Source organism: Dermacentor andersoni, chromosome 1 (genome assembly GCF_023375885.2).
Source record: "Dermacentor andersoni chromosome 1, qqDerAnde1_hic_scaffold, whole genome shotgun sequence".
Lineage (NCBI taxonomy): Eukaryota > Metazoa > Arthropoda > Arachnida > Ixodida > Ixodidae > Dermacentor > Dermacentor andersoni.
In genome coordinates this window covers 261,546,649-261,565,984 of record NC_092814.1, presented here as the reverse complement: position 1 = coordinate 261,565,984, position 19,336 = coordinate 261,546,649, and the positions used below count along the sequence as shown (strand labels likewise).

At 47.7% G+C, this 19,336-nt stretch overlaps 1 protein-coding gene across 4 annotated transcripts in view; it reads right to left on the bottom strand.

The window, feature by feature from the left end:
- raw (NDT-like domain-containg protein raw) overlaps positions 1–19,336 on the bottom strand; it is a 141,820-nt gene that overhangs the window by 80,260 nt on the left and 42,224 nt on the right. The window lies entirely within an intron of this gene.

Genomic DNA, 19,336 nt, shown 5'->3' with positions numbered 1-19,336 from the left:
AACAGCACTCTGAGCCACGCTCGACAAACTTGACGCCCGTCCCCTTAGTGAGAACTGAATTCATTAACCCTGGTCCAAGCCCATCGCTAACTATTACCTCAAACTCTTGCCTTTGCTTCGAGTTGTTGACAAATTCGACTTCGCCCTGCCATCAGGTAGCCGCCTGATTAGCTCAGATGGTAGAGCGAGTGCCCCGGAAAGGCGGTGGTCCCGGATTCGAGTCCCGTACCAGGACCATATTCTTTTTTTTTCATCTGTGAGGTTTTTCTTTCGAGGAACCCGTATGGGTTTCCTTTGTTGCAAATACTACGAACGGGTGGATGTCTGATTTTCCCTTTATTAACTATAGAGCGGTTGATTACTTCGATACAGGGTTGTTTTACGGACGGATGAAAACATATGAGCTGAGATGCCACGTTGAAGTTATCGCACCAGCTTTTCATGACCGTGTGCGCTCAAGGAAAAGCATTAGTTACACTGGTTAACCTCCCTGCCTTTAATCTATTATATTATCTCTATCTTTTTTTTTTATCTAGCCTAGCTAGCCAGCGACGCGTCGGTAAAAGCGTTCGGATTTCCTTCGTGTCCGAGCGAAATGTCGAGCCGGTGGTTCGAGTAGTTCGCCTCAGTTGCTGTCTTTCGTCGTTTCTTCGCTCCATCTTTCTCCGAGCCGCAATGGGAAAGCCCTTCGCGCGTCGTCTACGCGCATCGCGGTTAACCTTGTGAATGGACCAACGAGGGACACCGTTCTTGCCTTCTTTTTTTCTGCGAAGTGGAGATCCCGCCGAGAGTTGTATGGCGGCGATATAATGACACGTTTTGTCGGCGGGTCGCAACACCGTAGTGTATAGCAGCTATAGCATGCAGCACAACCACCGGCGCGATCACGCCCCGGATAAACAAGTTTTTTTTCTTTCTCCCCCCCCCCCTCCCCCCCCGCCTTCATTTCTTGTTCTGTTTATTTTCCTTTTTCGAGTTTCACCGCCTATATATGCGCGCGTTCGCGCTGTTTTGCCCCGGAGTGCTCGGCCGGTGTAATAGGCGAGCAACCAACGCATGCCATCGGTAGCGCTTTTGGACGAAGCCGGGCCCCCGGTGGAGGTATAGAAAGAGAAATTCCTCGCGCGGTTATCAGGCCGTGGAATCTGTCGGCTGTTTTCTGCGCGCTGCAGTACGCGTATGTAGACGGCAGCGCGCTGTATACTGCCGTGTTATAGCATGCGGTGCCGCTCGCCTGCAGCTCAATCACCACACAATGGGGTGGCCCATTGTCACGCTAGTCGAGCTAAATACCCCGGAACCACGCCGACACGCGGCCAGCATTCCGCCACTTTCGGTCGCATTGCTGCGGCAACAGGCACACGCGTTCTTGCACGCAAACGTGGTGGCTGCGCGACGCTGTACGGAAGCCAGCGGCTCAGGAAAAAAAAAAAAAAGAGCCACGTTTCACTATTCCTGCGTGTGTAGTATGGATATACTAACAATGCACGTTTCTTTTTTTTTCGACTATACAGAATTTTAAGAAACGCACATGACAGATAGCACAATTCCAATAATTGAACTGGAATGCTCTTTAAGAGACAGGCATTACATGCAGGAGAAATCAAGCTGCGCAATGACTAATTAACGAAATTTATCACTTGAAGTTTTCTAATGGTTACTTTGTGGTACATATTGTAAATCTGCGAATTGTAGCCGGCGAGCGTGTAGCGAATCATGAGGATGGATTCTGAGATATGCGTCCTTCAAGCTTGAAGTAAAAATACGCTGTTATTCCGCTGATACGCTTTTGTTTTTAAAGAAAACGCGTTCAGTGCATTGAAGCACAGATAACTGGAACGCCAATGCATTTCGTCGCACACTTGGGACGTTAATATCTCGAAAACTGCTGCCACCTTGAGAATTCCTTCCAAGTACACACGCTTTGAGTTCTCACTAGCTACAAATAGTAAATTGCAACATGTGCCGTAAATTAATTAAGTAAAAACTTAAATAGTGCAATTCTATTAAATAGTCGATTGCGCATTTGTGTTTCTCGTGCAAGTAATGTCCACCTCTTTGAGTGATCCAGATCAGGGATTAGTAATGTGCTATCTGCCGTACGTGATTTAAAAAAAGTTATCTCTACAGTCTAATAAATAAATAAATAAATAAATAAATAAATAAATAAATAAATAAAACACCCTGTGTCCCTTTGTAGTGTTTTCTCATCGTATAACTGCAACAACATCCAGATTGTGTACGAGTTCCAGGCCGCCCGCTACCGGTCTATATGGTCAGCTGCGAGCGAGTACTGGGGTGGAAGGCACGCCACGTGAGTCCATTTAAAACGCGTGATTTGCATCATAGTATGTTTTTTTTCTTCGTGAGTTCGTCGTTCACGGAGTGTTCGATGACGGCCTCCAAAACGCCGCTAGGATATCAAAATAACTTGCCACGTTACCAACGTCTGGCAAACAATATAGGTTGCTTTAGAATAAAGGCCCCCAAAGGCAGGGGGCCTCTATTAGCGTCTCGCCACAGCGCATGCGCCGAACCCAAACGGTATCTTTGGGTTTTCGCACGCCCCTGACGCTAAATTTCAAAAATAGTGTGGGTGCCCCAAACACCCCAAACCTGCTTTGCGTCGTCCCAACGTTGCCGCGAACATATCAAAAACGGGTCAACGCCTCCTGATTGAAAACGATAAGCTCTCAGGTATACTCTTCATCCTGTAAAATATTGCGGATTGCATTATCTCATGCTCTTTGTTTTTTCTCTGGCATTACGTTTTAATTTTCCTTCGGTGTGCAGGGAAGGCGCTGCAATCGCATGACGCTAACGCTAGTCGGGAACCCAATTCTAAAGCACCCTCCCGGCGGGGCAGATGGCGTACGCAATGAGGTCGCTCGTTGGGGCGCCCTACGCTCTATACATGGACCACTATTCTGAACCTTCCTAATGTATATGTAAATCCGGAAGGTGGACTCGTCCCATCGGTCTCCCGAAGTCCGCGCAGTGATGGGTGTGGATGCTAACCTTGTGGGCATTAGACGACATCATCCCGATTCGAGAGACTCGCGTCTGCTTACTTGTGAAGACAATAAACGAAGAAGACGAACGAGACTAAACGCCAGACAGTATGGCGACCGACGCATAGCTTCACAGAGTGTAGTGATCAAGCCGCACGCGCGCGTTGCTGCCCTCGAAGGTGCGCGAACAGGTTGAGAAACAGCAGCCGACTGCAGGCACGCCTCGGTGCGCAACCTTTTGGATTTCGCATGGGCGACGCTCTTCTCATTGCGCGACTCCGCTCGCCTCTGGCAAAAAGCGGGAAAGCCGGGCCGCCGATATCGACCCATCTCATAAGCTCGCGGCGCAAACAACGTGCCAAGAAGATCCGCTTTCCGCAGTCACGTGCATAGCCATTACGTTAATGGGCCCCCGACCGCGCCGCAGACAGTTTAGCAGCCGAGCGCGGCGCAGCAAAGTACTGAAGAGGAAAAAAAGAGAGAGATGAAACAAATTGCCGCTCCGAACAGCGTCAACGGCGACGCACGACTAGGCATGTCGTGGGCATTCGCGGTGCGCATCATGTCCGGCCGGGAACTTCCGCACTGATGCGCGCGCTGTCGCTGGCGTTTTATTCATTTATCGGAGCGTATACGCGCGACCATTTCCATATGCCCGCCGTAGTTCGAGATCTGCAATATTCACGCGCTGCCGTTCTATTTCCTTGCACCGGTATGCATTCGCAACTTTGCTGTATACGTTCAAGATTATCGCCATGGCGTCATAATTCACAGCGTGCCTAATGCATATACAATGGTGCGTGCACAGTGAATGCAGCATACGTACCTGTATTCATTTCTCATTGTGCCCTGTCGCCTAGACGCCACAGAATTCGCGGCGTCTTTGGTGTAAATTCTTGTTGCGCCTTACGCTGTATTTTATTTCTACCCTTTTTCACAAGTATACAGTTGCTTTGCCCCGAAAGCATTGGCGGGAGGAGGAGGGAGAAGAAAAAGCGTAGTGCGACGACGATGGCGCCACAGCAGCGCGCGTCGTCTGGGACGTTGGTCGGCGGCCCGCGGTATCGCGCCCACGCGGTGCCCACGCGCTGGCTCTCGCGATCTCCCGATTAGCGAGGCTGTCGCACCACACTTTGATCCTTTTGCAACGTGCCGCACGAGACCGATTGCCCACGCCAGCTGATATATCGGGAAATGAGAACACGTATAGAGCGGCGCTCGGAAGCGTCGTAATCGTCGGGCTCAGCGTAATCTGTTATGGGGCTCATTCCAATAGCCATTTCAGTTGGCGATGGTGTCCGCCGCCTCAGCTGCCGGTGTCTGTAGCAGCTATCGCAGGGAATGAGGGGAAAAAGATACCCAGTTCCCGCCAGGATCGAACCCAGGCGTGCTGCGTGGGAATCAGCTTGTCTACCACTTCGCCACGTCAGCACCCGCTAGCGTTGAGCGGGAAAATGCCCTATAGACCGTTTTTTCGTAGGCGCCGCCATATTGTGAACGCAGTGGCGCCGCCTATGAGCAGCGCCATACTGGCTTGGGTGAAAGCGGTCTTTTGCATGGCAGGTATACGCTAGGCGGCAGGTTCTGGCGTTTGTTTCCGCGGTCGTGCGGTCTGTTTAGTATGACGTGCGTCTTCTACGTGGTAAGCGGTTCTGTGAGACGTGCTGAAGTGGTTTAAGGCGTCATGGCCGGAATTTCTGCTGGCGTTGAGGTGGACGGAGCACGCAGTGCGATGTGTGCGCGCATGCATATTCGTGCCTACAATCAGCCTCGGAGATCACTTGTGTATTTCTGAATGTTCCAATCACTAATGTGACCTTACTGCAGTATTATCCTCTATTTCTGAGCTGCGATTTAGGAGCCATGAAACACACGCGACGATCGTAACAGCGTGAGTGTGGGTAACGTTCTCCTACGATAGGAGCTGTGATGTTATACTTTGACAAGCGTTCAAACTGTTCGCTGTAGGTTACATCGCGTGACTACTTGGTTCGATGGATGAGGTTTCCACCCCCGAATAAAATAGTTTTGGCAAGTGATAGTAGCATACCTTACAGTCTGAATTACGCTTGTCCAGCAAAGGGACTGTTTACGAACTGCGCGAGCGTCCTAAGCAGTGGTAGGTGCTGGATTATATATATCTTTGTTCTATATATACCGCATGGTCCAAGCATACCGCATCAGCGGTTATATATTTATAAACGTTGTGCGGCGTGACCATGCGAGGCCCTATTGCGGCGTTAGCCCGTTTTCTCTTGCTTTTTCGAGAAAGAGGATGATAACCGAATTTCTTTTTCGGTTGTGTTCGTTCCGTTCTCTACGACGCACTCACACGTATTACGGAAATTTTGTCCTCGAAAATAGGCATCGCATTCTTTTTATGCGATCCCTCATATATTATGGCTGTATGCAGGCAAAAAAGGCAATGCCGAAGCGCACAGCTTACATATGTACCGTGCTGGTTCACCAACCGCAGTGATCGCTGTGTTGAGCAGCGCCATCGGCCTCATGCAGGAAGGCTACCATAGGCATATGGTAATTTGAAGCCTACTAGACTTGAAATGCGCGAGAACGATGCCGGTGCATCACAAATATTTGATTGCGCCTGCCGCTTAGATGTTTCGTGGTATCCTAGTTGGCCGTGCACGAGCATGCGCTCTTATACTTTATGTTTTACTCCCTACGCCAAGCGATCAGATATTGAGCAGATTTACCATTTCATGCTGCTAATACAGAGACACCGGTTTTCTTTGTTGAATTAAAACCGATATAAGCAAAATAGTTCACAACACATACACACACCGCGACTGATAATGTGCGTACACCGCGGCTGATAAAACGCGTCACATTTTTGCGCCCCCAAATGATATTTCCGCCTACTGTAGTTACCGATGCACCGAGAGGTTTCCCTGACGACCTTATATGAACGGACATGGCGTAAATTTCACAAAGTACCATCTAAAACATCTCAAAATCGTTCCGCAGCACGCGACAGCAATACTTTCAAGGAGCGCCGCGCCGGATCGCCCAAGCCAGAGAGGAGGAAAGGCTCTCCGCGCGCCCTATCCTCCTCGCCCGATGAAACGGTCTATAGACGCGTCCTAGCGCGCGCACAGACACGGTATGCGATATGTGCGCCACGCGGCGTCGATGCGCGCACACTTTGCATTGCAGTTGCATATTGCGAGTATTGCACCAGGTTAATTAATTAATTGATTATGGGGTTTTACGTGCCAAAGCCAATTTCTGATTATGAGGCACGCTGTAGTGGAGGACTCCGGAAATTTCGACCACCGGGGTTCTTTAACGCGCACCTAAATCTAAGTACACGGGTGTTTTCGCATTTCGCCCCCATTGAAATGCGGCCGCCATGGCCGGGATTTGATCCCACGATCTCGTGCTCAGCAGCCCAGCACCCTATAGCCACTGAGCAACCATGGCGGGTAGTATTGGACCAGGTAGACCGCCATGTATAGCAGATGTACATGTAGCGGTAACAGGCAGGTTAAGGAGGTTTGATGAAGAAAAAGAAGTTTAAAGAGATGTGTACAAGAATGCTAAAAAATATGCATTGCGCACCTAATAGATTCAAGCTGGCTTGGTGACTATGTCACCGCCGCGTTTCAAAGGGGATGCCAATAAATCATCATCATTATTAGCATTATATGGTGCCACTTGTCTTAGGATGTCAGATGCGCGCCGCGTATTCGCTCTTTGCATTGCAGTTACACGTTATTACACCAGGTGGCACGCCCATGTAGCAACTGCATAGGTAGCGCTACAAGGAAGATTATGGAGATGTATAAATATTGATGTAATGAAAAACATGTATGGCGTATACCTGATTAATTCAAGTAGACTATACTGTTCGTCACCGTCCCATTCCAAAGGAAACATCATTAAATCATCATCATCATCATCATCATCATCATCATAATCGTATCGTGCCATTTGACACGCGTTGTGACATGCGCGCCGCGTAGCGTCGATACATACAAACTTTGCATTGCAGTTCTATGATATTCCACCAGGTGTCCCGACAGGTAGCAGTTGCATATAGAAGTTGCATGCTGCATGAAGCTGGACCTGGCTAACTCAAGCAGGCTGAGTGACTAGTTGTCACCACCCCGTTTCGAAGGAAATGGCGATGAACCATCATCATCATCATCATCATAATCGTATCGTGCCATTTGACACGCGTTGTGACATGCGCGCCGCGTGGCGTCGATACATACAAACTTTGCATTGCAGTTCTATTATATTCCACCAGGTGTCCCGACAGGTAGCAGTTGCATATAGAAGTTGCATGCTGCATGAAGCTGGACCTGGCTAACTCAAGCAGGCTGAGTGACTAGTTGTCACCACCCCCGTTTCGAAGGAAATGGCGATGAACCATCATCATCAACAGCATCGTACCGTGCCACGGGTCAAGGGATGTGACATCTACGCTACGTAGTCTGGATACCTGTGTTCAATCTTTGGTACGCGTTATGGCGCCTCCTCGCAAGGTACGGACTGCTGCTGAAGAAGCGAATCGTAGAGATACGCGCGCCGCTGCAACCAGGCAACATCGGGCTCGGCAGACTGCTGTGCAGAGAGCAGGGGCGGTATTCTGTAAGAGTCCACCTAGTGGACTGTCCATTTCAGCTGCAGCAGATTGGCTAAGGCCGCTCGTCTCCTCCTCGCTCGTACAGCTGCATCCAATCAGCAGCAGCAGCCAGAATGGACAGTCCACTAGGCGGACTCTTACCGAATACCCCCCTGGATAAGCCGCAGCTCACCGTCGACGCCGGGCGGACAGTTCAAATCGTTATCGTGAGAACGACGCGAAGAGACTTCGCCACTAAGAACCTGTAGTGCATGGTGGTGAAAATGGAGCTCCTATGCAGCCGCTGCTCCAGCTTACGCTGTCACTGTGCTGCGTGTGCCGTGCAGGCCTGCGACTTTTTCAAAATGCTTTCCTTATTCGAGTCAGTCGTTGCGTTCGCAGCTGGGCTGGAAGGATGCCGTGGGACCCTGTGGGAAAGACTCAAGTTGGCCCGCACACTTCGCGTATTGAGGAACGCTGTCGCGCTCGTTTGATGTAGCGATTAAAAGGGAAAGCCTGGGAGCGATTTTGCATATCGCAGTCACCAAACGTCCTCGCTTTCTTTTTTCTAACGTGGATGCGAAATGTACGCGCCCGTTGTCGCAATATTCAAACGAACTGGAGAAATAGCTAAAGGCGGCAGCCCTGACCGACTTAGCGCTGTCCGGGAGAGTAACAATGGGCTTTTAGTTTACTATCAGATTTCCGGCATGATGACACTCACTCCACGAGACTTGCTCGATGTCTGCATGTGGCCGCTCGTACATTCTATACACACAGCGACCCCCCCCCCCCCCCCCCCCACACACACTTTTTCTTTTTCGAATGAAAGCCGTGCTTTTTAGCCAAATTTACGCAGGTTGGAATATTTTGGTCATTTTTCGTTGTGTCTGAAGGCAGCATCGATACATTATTAAAGTTTACAGACGCAATACACAGTAAACTTTAGCGCCAGGCTACTGCTATAAAACCGTAGTAGTACACTCTTTCGCAAAAGTACGCAACTGGAAAGAAAGACCGTAACTTCGATCGGGGTTAGATTGACAGTATAATTACAGAATAAAAAAAAGAAATACCAGCAGTTGGAGTTGAACCATAAACAAAGAAAACACATTTAAATAAACAACATGCTTCTTGAATATGTATAGAAGATAAACGAGCGAGGAGATTGCGCACGATTACTAGTCGATATATATATATATATATATATATATATATATATATATATATATATATATATATATATATATGACAAACCTTTCTTGCGCACCCACAGACCTGGGCTTGGGGCGTGTTACTGTTATTTAGTGCGAACAGTGTCGTTTATATTAAAACCTGGAAAATGAGCAGCTTTATAAATGTTACCGAATCTAGAGTAGCTAGGGAATACCAGTGACGGTGAAAAGATTTGCTCCACCCAACTTTCATGAAGACCTCCCAACAGCTATAAACTACATGGCTGTGGAACTTGGCTGATGAAGAGATGCCGTGCATAAGAATTGACAAGTTCGGTTCCAGACCCCGGTGGCTAGATGCAAGAATGGTCATCCATGCGGACAGCAGCAGCAGCAGTGGGAACGTCGGAGAAAGAGGCAAAGAAAGCTTCGCTTAAAAAAAAAAAAGAAATGCTTGGCTAGATTTTGGTGTACAGACAAAATTGGCTAATGGAAAATATAGAAAATGACTTATTCGGTACAGATACTATAGTTATGTTCTGTTATAAATCAGTAGTTGTTGTGGAGAGATCGAGGTAGATAGCACCTCGGCTACTCCATATTTCTCTAGTAGAGCAATTCAATAAAGAAATTGATAATGAAGAAAATTGTAATAAATTTAAGGATGTTTCAGAAGAATATATGGTCATTAGAAATGTGAATGTTCCCTCATGGAATATATAACGGGCCAGAATAATTTGTAACGATCCTATTGCAGCTTTTGCTTCTCGCTCTTCGTCAGCTATAGCGGCGCTCCGCCTATGCGTTATCAATCAGCAGGATCGGCCGGTGGTGGACGATAAGATAGGAACGTAATCGGGCATGCAAAGGAATGCTTACATTGCCGCCGTCTATAGGTTTCCAATCGATAAATCGAGGAAACAGATTGAGCTTCCTGAATTGACTGAGTTGATTCGTGGCGGTCGAACGAAAAGATATGTGATAAGAATAATTGGAATAATGCCGAGCTTGTGAGGAAATATCTGTAACGTTTGCGAAGATTATTTTTATACCTTGTGGGTCGTTAAAACCCGCTTCTATTCCTGGGAACTCTGAGTCCGGTCTTCCGGTCTTTCTTTGAACAGTATTAGCCGTCTATTGGACGTTCTTGCCTGCGTTATTTTTTTTTTTTCGTTTCTGAGTTCATCCGGTGCTTTATCAATATTAGAAACTCGTGCCGGTGATGTCGGTGGGATAATTTATGAGTGTGGGCCATCACTCGTGATTTTTACGGGTTGATTTTCTTTCTCTCGCTCTTTTTCTTGCTTTTGCTGCCTACCAAGTACCATACGCCATGTTAATCGCAAATGACTTTCAGTACCGGCTGCACATATCAGATTGCACTAAAATCCTGAACTGAATGTTTAAGATAGTACGAGAGTAGATTTGGTCTTTTTGGCGGCGCTGATAATTATCTTGGAACAAATGAGGTGCCTCTGTATTAGAGAACCGTGTCAGAGAAATGCTATATGGATGGACTCTTCTAAGCGCGCCCATACGCACACATTATATGGTGAGAACCAACGAGAACATATGTTGCTATACGCGCCACCTTAACATGCATGTGTACAAACTAACCTTTACTCCATGTTTCTCCTTACTTCTTTCGTGGTCGGTCCGGTGGGCGCGGGCCTGCGTTCTGTCTAATATTCCGTAGCGCTCTGGACTGACTGCGTAAAACACATCCATGTTTTGTTTCTCGCATTATCCGCGCACGAAAAAATAACGCGCTCGCGCATATATGTTGAAGACTTGACCCTCCACTTTGTCTCATCCGAATTACGTTAAGGTTAATTACGTTAAGATTAGTCAGATATGGTATGGAGGCGCCTTCAAAGGGCTTTTTTTCCCTCGTAATCTCTTGCCTAAGCTGAGCCTGGCAGATCTATACCGTAACGACTGCCAAGTCGCCCTAATCTTCAACCGACTTCTCTTTAGGCTGTATTGTGAGGGCAAGTCGCAACCTATCGTAGTTTTCGTGCCAACGAAAGCTTCCGCGTTGCGTTGTTCATGCTATATCCTTTAGAAACCAAGGCTACACAACTTCCTGCTGACGCAAACTGGCGATAAGATAGTGCCTATGTTACACTTGCTGCTTCGCTGTATACCTTCAGGCTGCACTGTATAGTATTCCACATCGTATAGTCTGCCGACGCCGGCGAGCATCTGGATAGGTGTCCAAACTGAATACATTTCCTCAATACATGGCCGTCTTATTTATTCATTCGTACTCTCAGGACCTGCGAGCATTACAAAGAGGAGCGGCTAAGAAAAATATAGCATTTAGTGCCTTCTTGAAGGCGGCAGAATCATGGGTCGCAGCGACGGAGTTCATGGGTCACGGCATGGGTGGTTTCAGTTACTGCTTGTTTGTGGCAAAATAAATTCACCGACGATTACGATTTACGATTTACACGTATAGAGTGCAGCTCCACGCGGGTTTTCATTTCGCGATATATCGGCTGACGCGAACAATCGGTCTCGTGCGACACTTCACAAACGGAGGGAAGTGTGGTGCCCCTGCCTCGCTAATCTGGAGATTGCGAAAACCAGCGCGTGGGTGACGCGTGGGCGCGATTCTCAGAAGCCGGCGCCGACAGAACTCCCAGACGACGCGCGCTACTCTGGCGCCATCTCGTAGCCACCGCCGCCGCGCTACGATTTTCTCCGCGCGCTTTCGCCATACTACAGTAGCCGTACACTCCTCCGCTTTCTTCCTCGCGCCTCTCCTCTCTCGCGGTTTTTTCATCACGCGCTGCCCGCCGCGTTCGCTCTTATGTTTCCGCTGTACTTGTTCGCTCGGTTACACCGGGAATGCCGTCGCTAGCCGGAGGAACGAGCGCCTAAGCGCTGCGCTATAAAAAGAAGCATGGCAGGTACTAATGCGGCATGACGGAACTGTCGCCTATAATCGTTCCGCGAAGACACAGACTATAGGGGAAGGAAAAGTTAAATTTTCGAGAGCTGAGTTAGTGCAATGAATCTTATGAAAGAGGTTTAAGGGCGGGAGCATGTGCGGCGTGATGTAAGTGTCGGCAGATATAAGTTGACTTTAACCGATGAAACGATTGCGTAACGGCAATAGAGAGTAAGTAACGAGCGCCGCAGTTTCGGACAGATTCAAGGGCATTTATTAATGTGGATCCCAGACGTAAGAATCATTTTATAATTTTGATCTAAAACTAAATATTTACACAAAATGAGCTTCAGGCGGGAGGGAACAGTGCGATAGTTTCGGCGTAGATAACCAAGCAAGCGATTAGTATTATTAAGAGTACGTTCAGCATGCATACGTATTCCATGAGAGGTTTCGAGTTATAAGTATTGCAAGGTACGTGCACGAAGTGACGGAAGTTAATGGTGAGTGGTTATGAGTGTGAGCATGGTTAATGCTAGGGAACATTACGATGCGTTACTCTCATAATCTTGCATTTAGAAATGTTTACCCATCTATCTAGACCAGCTGGAAATTGCGTTAATTTAAGATTGCAAGACAGAAACATCCCGTGGGTAATATATATAGTTACACCATACAACACACATTTCTTTAATACAATCATTTACATGTTACATACAATCATTTCTTTAATTGAATTAGTGAGTACAAGTAATTTCCCTTATGTTGTCCTTGGTGTCATTGTTTGTTGGCTTGTTATGACTTTATTAAAAAAAATCGGGCCCCTCGTTTAACCCCCATTCTTCTTTTTTTTACATAACGAGGGTCTCGAATCCGGCAACATTGATGCCCTCAGGTAGCATGTGTGGGTTTATAGACCCGGTTGCCTTCACCCAAAAAGATCACGTTCTCGTGACGCCTGCGGCAGAAAGGATGTGCTACATCCGCCGTAAAGGTCTGTGGGTGGCGGCGCTGGCAAACACTCCCAGGGTTCTACTAGGAAACATAAGTACCCAAGAAAGTGGACGGGGAAACGGCGCCGCCGTAGCTCAATTGGTAGAGCATCGCAAGCGAAATACGAAAGCGTGGGATCGTTCCCCACCTGCGGCAAGTTGTTTTTTCATCCACTCTCACTTCCATTAATTTATCGTTTCTTTAATTCAATTAGTAAGTACAAATAATTTCCTTCATGTTGTCCTTGGTGTCATTATTTGTTGGCTTCTTATGACAGCGAAGTCGAGTAAGATATTGACACGTGTACTTATATTTATCGGGCGACCACGTTTCGCCGCCTAACAAATCTTATCGCACAGCGCGGGACGCGCTTGCATGTATCCGAAGTTTCTGGAAAGTTATCGATGCTTCCATCCGCAGTCTGTTGTCGCCGAACCTTGTGTTATCTGATTTATTCGCCTGACGCGAATGGTGTAGAAGTTTGTGGAAGGCACGCGGGTCCCAACGATTAGTCTGGAACATTCGACGATTCTGTATAAAAGCCGACGCGCTTGACCCGCTGATCAGATTTTCGACGATCGCCGACTGTGTTCGCCGCTCTCGTTGTGCTTTAAGTGTAGCCTGTTTTGTGGGCACAGGTTCGCCCAATAAAAGCTAGTTTTGCCTTTCACAGTATTGCTACTGTGTTCTTTGACGTCACGACGTGACAATATAATCTCTTATTGGATTTTTGTCGACAACTACAAAAAACGTTATTCGTTAACAAGAGCAACTGAGTACGTTTCACAAGAAAAGTACTTTCTAAAGCCATGTTGACAGGAGGGAAGAAAATGGATTTTATTCAAGGAAAGATACCAGGTTGGAGTAGATTATACGTTCAAGAAGGGTGCATGGTACTCTGGTTCAATATATTGACCTGCACTTGAGGAGAAAAAATTTTTTGCAGCATGTTACACTCCTGTAACACGTGAAGGCGAAAGCCTGCTGCACAATTGGTAATGCATTAAGTTATACGGTAGGAGGGGTCAGACTTCTTGCAAGACGTAACGAGCCGCAGTGTGAAGTAAACGTATGGCGCCGTATATAGGTCGACCCCCTCAACGACACATGCGAGGACCTAATGCTGCACTACCTAAACGTTCTTTCTTTCTTTCTCTCTTTCCTTCTTCCATTCTTTCTTTCGTTCCTTTTTTCGGTCTATCTTTCTTTCCTTCGTTCTTTCTTTCGTTTCTTCATTCATATTCAGCCATTGCATCTTTGTTTGCTTATGCAGGTATGAGCCATTCCTGATGATGATATTTTTGCATCCCTGATTTTTTGCATCGTTGGACCAGACGGCGCTTTTTTTCGGGTATGAGCCATTGCAACGAGTCACTTAAGGTGTTAATAAGTGTTATTCGATTTGTGAATCAGAAGTACCTTTTCCGTCTTGCAATCGTCTGCCAAAGTTGAAGTCTGCGACGACGGGGAAAAAGCTGCGGCAAGCATTATTCAGGAATACACTTTGGTACTTTTCAAAAACTTTCGATTAATATCATCAGCACCTACTCCCCCCCCCCAGCTAGACATCTTCGAATCTTCAATTAGGCGGCGCACCCCCCCCCCCCCCCCCCAACCGAATCGACGGAGATAAAATTCATCGTAATGAAGTCAGCGTCAGTGATCATCTGGCTAGCAGACGCCGTAGCGCGCGGGAAACAAGAAGCACAAGCATCATTTAGTGCGTTGCAGCAGCGTTCACTAGAAATAGTTTGTCTGACTAGACGAGCAACACCGCCACCACCCTGTTCTATATCCATTATTCTGTATACGCCGTTACTCGCGAACGCATGCAGACGGGTTGCAATTAAACCATCACCTCGATTTTTTTTGTGTGTGTGTGTGTTTTTTTGTACTCAGTGCGACTGTCGGGGAAATGTCGCGCGTCTCAACGAAGGGTGGGCTAACGCGTAATGCCCCAGTGTCTAATTCTTGTTCCCTGTCTTGGAATACAAAATAAAGTTAAACGAAAGTCTCGCACCTACAATATTGCAACAGCAGGCTAAAACCGATTGAAATAAAAAATAGAAAAGGGCATACGAAAGATGGCACAAACGCAGCCAGGAGGAAATACAAGAAAGGAGGAATAATGGGTCGCCAGAATAAAAGAGCCCGAAGATATACGCACGACAGTAATTTCTTAAGCTCGCCATCTCTAATAATCAAACGACTTGTAAACACTCTCGTTTGCACAAAGTATAGCAATCCCGCAAAGCGCGTATGAACATAGGCTTCCGAGTTACGCGCACGGGTACTTATTTTTTTCTTTCAGCTATTATCTCACCGTATCATCAGAGATCAGCGTATATACACGCGACTCGTGAGCGAACGCTTCCCAGTCGGATGCAGCGCGCTGTTTGCGCCCATGTTTATCTGCGACGCTGAGATCCCGCGTCCTCGCTTTCTTCGCGTCGACAGAGGGTGCCTCTCGGCGGTCGCGGGGAACCGCGCGAGCGTTTGCCGTCGCCGGAAACGGCCGCTCGCAAGGTCGACCGACGAGGTCGGCCACGCACGCAAACTGCGCACATCGCGGGTCACTGGCGTCGTCTCTCTGTGCGCGGCCATCGACGGCGACTCGGCCACATGCATGCGACGACGCGCGGCACTTTGGACGCGCCGCAGCACGACGCCGACTATGTATAGCGAGGCTTTACAAACCACTGGCCGGCGCAGCGCAAATAGGAAACAAAACGAGGCACAGAAGTGTGCAGGACACGCCACTGTTCCGTTGCTTGCCGTTACGATTTGCGTAGACTGGCCCTTGTGCTCGCGCGGAAGGAGCGGAACTGCGCGAGTATATAGCGCGCGCGGCGTCCGATGGAGAGCGGCGTCACGAAATGTCATCGCGCGAGGTGGTGAGGAGCGAACGCCAGGCGCCGCATTTTATTGCCTGCATTTTTCTTCTCCCTGCGCGCATCAATTGAAACACGCCGCCAGCTTTATACGACCCCATTTTCCTTTATATTATATGATCCATTATATGATCCACGTTTTCTGTAATTTCGTACACTTTCTGTTACTGCTGTCAGGTGACTATAGTACTATGAAAACGCTGCGCTTACAAATATATATATATATATATATATATATTGGTTAGCATTCCACCTTTGCGGCTTTCATGAGTGCACGCTCAGAGTGCGTGCAGGCGAAGAAAGTTGATACTCTTGCTGCAACCTGAGGTAATGCTAGTTCAGCACGAAAACTATCGCTAGACGAGTTCAAGTAGATCTTTAAGCGGAATTTTTATAGCTCTACCGCTCCTTTCAAGAAACATAGGAACGTTGAGATCGTTTTTCTGGGCAACCAATGGACCGCGCGATTTTCATGAGATTTATTGTATCTTAAAGAACAAGTTAAAATCTATTGACTGTAGGAAGCGGGCTTTTTATTTAGACCGTCAATATTCTTACAACACTTTTTTTTAATATATCAAAATTTCAGAAAGCTCGCATCAAATTACAACTCGGGGATAAAAAAAAAAAACACAGAAGAACCCTTATTCACAATTCTGTAAGTTGTGACCGCTAGAACAATAATCGGTCTTGGCGGCATAATGCCGCACTTCTTACGTTCTATCTTTTTAACGTCTTTATTTTATTTTATATTCTTTTATTATTATTGCGTTTTTCTTTCTGCTCCGCGTTATATATCCTAATGTAGGAACGGCCGTGGGCGTAGTGTACTACGCCGCTCTACGCACGCGAGTTAGGAAAAACATGGCGGACGACACTCGCTGCGAGGAGGAGGAGCAGGTATGGAGGAGGAGGAAGACGTTGATACTTAGCATAGAAAGAAGGCGTCTCTAGAGGCTCTAGCTTGACTCACTCGACTTGTACCTTCTAGGTAACAACAATAAACAAAATAAGTGGTGTAAAAGCAATAATTGATTAGCCGTAAGGTTAATCGACCTGTCACCCAGCCCCGCTTTTAAGACGTTTATGATCTTTCCTGTTCGGCGCGACGCTGTTCGCGAAGGAGATCTAGCATGTATGGCACATATCTGGCCACGAGAAATTCTATAGTTCCGGTTGCAGTTTACCTAATGCTTACGCGAAGTGCTTGATGTCATCCCTTCTCCGTAGCATGCTGCGTGGCGTTAGAATTGTTAACAACGTTACGACGGATGTTAAACCGGTTGCAGTTACCTTTAATGTGATATACCACACCAAGCTTTGTATCGTAGACGCTCGTGTGCTTTCATGAAAAAGAAGCGAGCTGCACCAAGCGAAGGAGAACACAAAAAGAAGTTACACGTGCGACAGACTCGCCGCATGTTTTCTCATCTTGTCCTCCTCGTTCGCTTCGTGCAGTTCGCTCCTTTCTTGTAATGAGCCGGCTAGCCCGGAACAAAGTCTTACTGACCTCTCGATTTGACAAAACTGGGGGAAATGCGCTCCATCTAGGACGTCGCCTATCGCACGAAGTGCCGAAAGACGCTAAATGTTTTCGCGAGTTGCTCAAAGCCAGCGAAGCAGACTTTGATGGCGCTAGCTTCGCAAACTGCAAGGCGGAACTACTCGCTATATGTTTTGAGTTTTACGACGATAAGAGTTTACTGCAGAGCACAAGGTCAAAATTAGGGCTTACTTTAGAAAAAAAAAAAGAGGGAAGGGGCGCTTACCCGGATAAAATGGAGCCACTTGATCGCAAACATGATCGGCGCGTCGTGTACTCCGCTCGGTTGAGGCCTCGAATCCTGTTCTGCGGCGAACGGAGCCATTTTTGCGGGTTTTGACTCCAGCTTTTCTCTCTTCGTAATCTCTGCCTCTCTCCCCTCACGGCCCCTCGCGAGAACAAAAAGAACGACAAGCCCGACCCTGCGCAAGGGCGAGCTGCCGACACGCCTTCGAGCAATTGGTTGCAGGTTCGGACCAATCACGAGACCATAGAGGCAGCGGCAGCGCACGAGAGCGGACGGAACGTTACCGACGGCGCATGCAACATTCTGGCCAACGACGAGACGGCAGACAGACAGTCGCCGACCAGGCACGCGACGCGGAATAGGTTTTCTTTCTTTCTTTCTTTTTTTTTTTTTTTGAGTCGCGCATAAGCGTGAGGCGAAGGGGTCGACAAGACTGCGTGTACTTCTGGTGGGGTGGCCGAACTGATTCTGAAACCAGAATGGCCGACCAGTTCTGTATATTCAGGCAGGTCCGCGGGATTTGGCGCTTGCTGTTTTCCCCGGTTCGCTTGTAGGATTCTCGAGCCGCTTGTATTGTTGTTCTTTCCTTTACTGCGAATATGAGCCATGAAAGGGGCCGACCCTGTTCCTTCGTTCATTCGTTCGTATTTGGTTCGAGCAAGCCAACGTAAAGTAGAAAGGAAACATGCTTAAACACTTTTGAAATTCTTAAATAATTTGTATGACCCAAAAACCAGGTAACGGCATGACAACGACGGCTGTCTGGAGATGACGGCTAACGCAATACGACAATGACGGTCACAAATACGACGGCGCGATGAGGATGACGATGGTATAAAGACGAGAGTTCACTGACAGACATCTATAGGCGCTTATGCCTGGGCGTTGCATTCACCAACGCATACTCATTCTTGATATGAATGGCTAATAGCACCAAATTCAGGGCCCGTGGTTGCGAAGAAATTGTAGAACACCGTGCATGTTACTGCCCTTGCTTGGACAATGAGAAGCTTGCCCTCGCGGCTCCAGACCAGCTACACAGATGGAAGACCTCTCTCGTTGGACAAGCTCTTGGGAACATGGTCTCGCACATCACAGCGCTGCTGCGATTTCTGAAGGCAACCGGACTGAGCGACCACGTGTGGCACATCGCTGGGAATTTTTACTACGTCGGTGACTTCAGCGCACATCAACTCACTCTGGACTTTCTCTCCTCCCTTCATTATTTTCCTCCCCTTGCCCCTTCCCCCATGTGCAAAATGCTCAACCGAGATAAGCCCTGTACGATTAACTTACCTGCCTTTCATTTATGATTTTCTCTTTTAAAACATCGAATGGTGGTCTTTGTGGCAGAAGAAGCAGAATATTTAACTTAATCAAAAAATGACATGGGTTCATCTTTCTTTTTTGTTCGTTTGTGTGGTTTCGTCTACCATCCCATCGCTTTCGTTGTATCCTTCATAAGTCACTCAGCATATCGCGTCACCTGACCAGACGGAGCTAAGCAGTGGGACAGGTTTCCATATCAAAATACGTTTACAGGCAACATTTTTGACGGTAAAGCACAGCCTTCACTAGAACCCAGTGGAAACAGAATATCCAAGACACTTCGTTCAAAAACACGTCCGCGAACAAGGCGAGCCACTAAGTGGTGAACCAATACGAGAAGCACTTCTACCACCCCCAGTTAAAGGCGCCAGCGAGGCCATCACCGGCATCCTGAAGAAAGAAGACCCGAGCGCCACCCACGAGCCGGTGAATCCGAGTAACCGGCTCCTGCGAGCTGACACTCGCCTAGGGCCACTGGAGCAGTGAAAAACGCTCAAAGCATTGTTAATGCAACTTGGCGTGCTTTGCAAAATCATCGAATCATTGAGTCTGGTGACAAAAAATACGACGTCCGAAGCATCGTCAGAGAAAGCAGCGATGTCGCCGCAGAGGGCCCCAACCACGAAATTGCCTTCAGCGAAAAAGTAATCCTGCAAAAAAAAA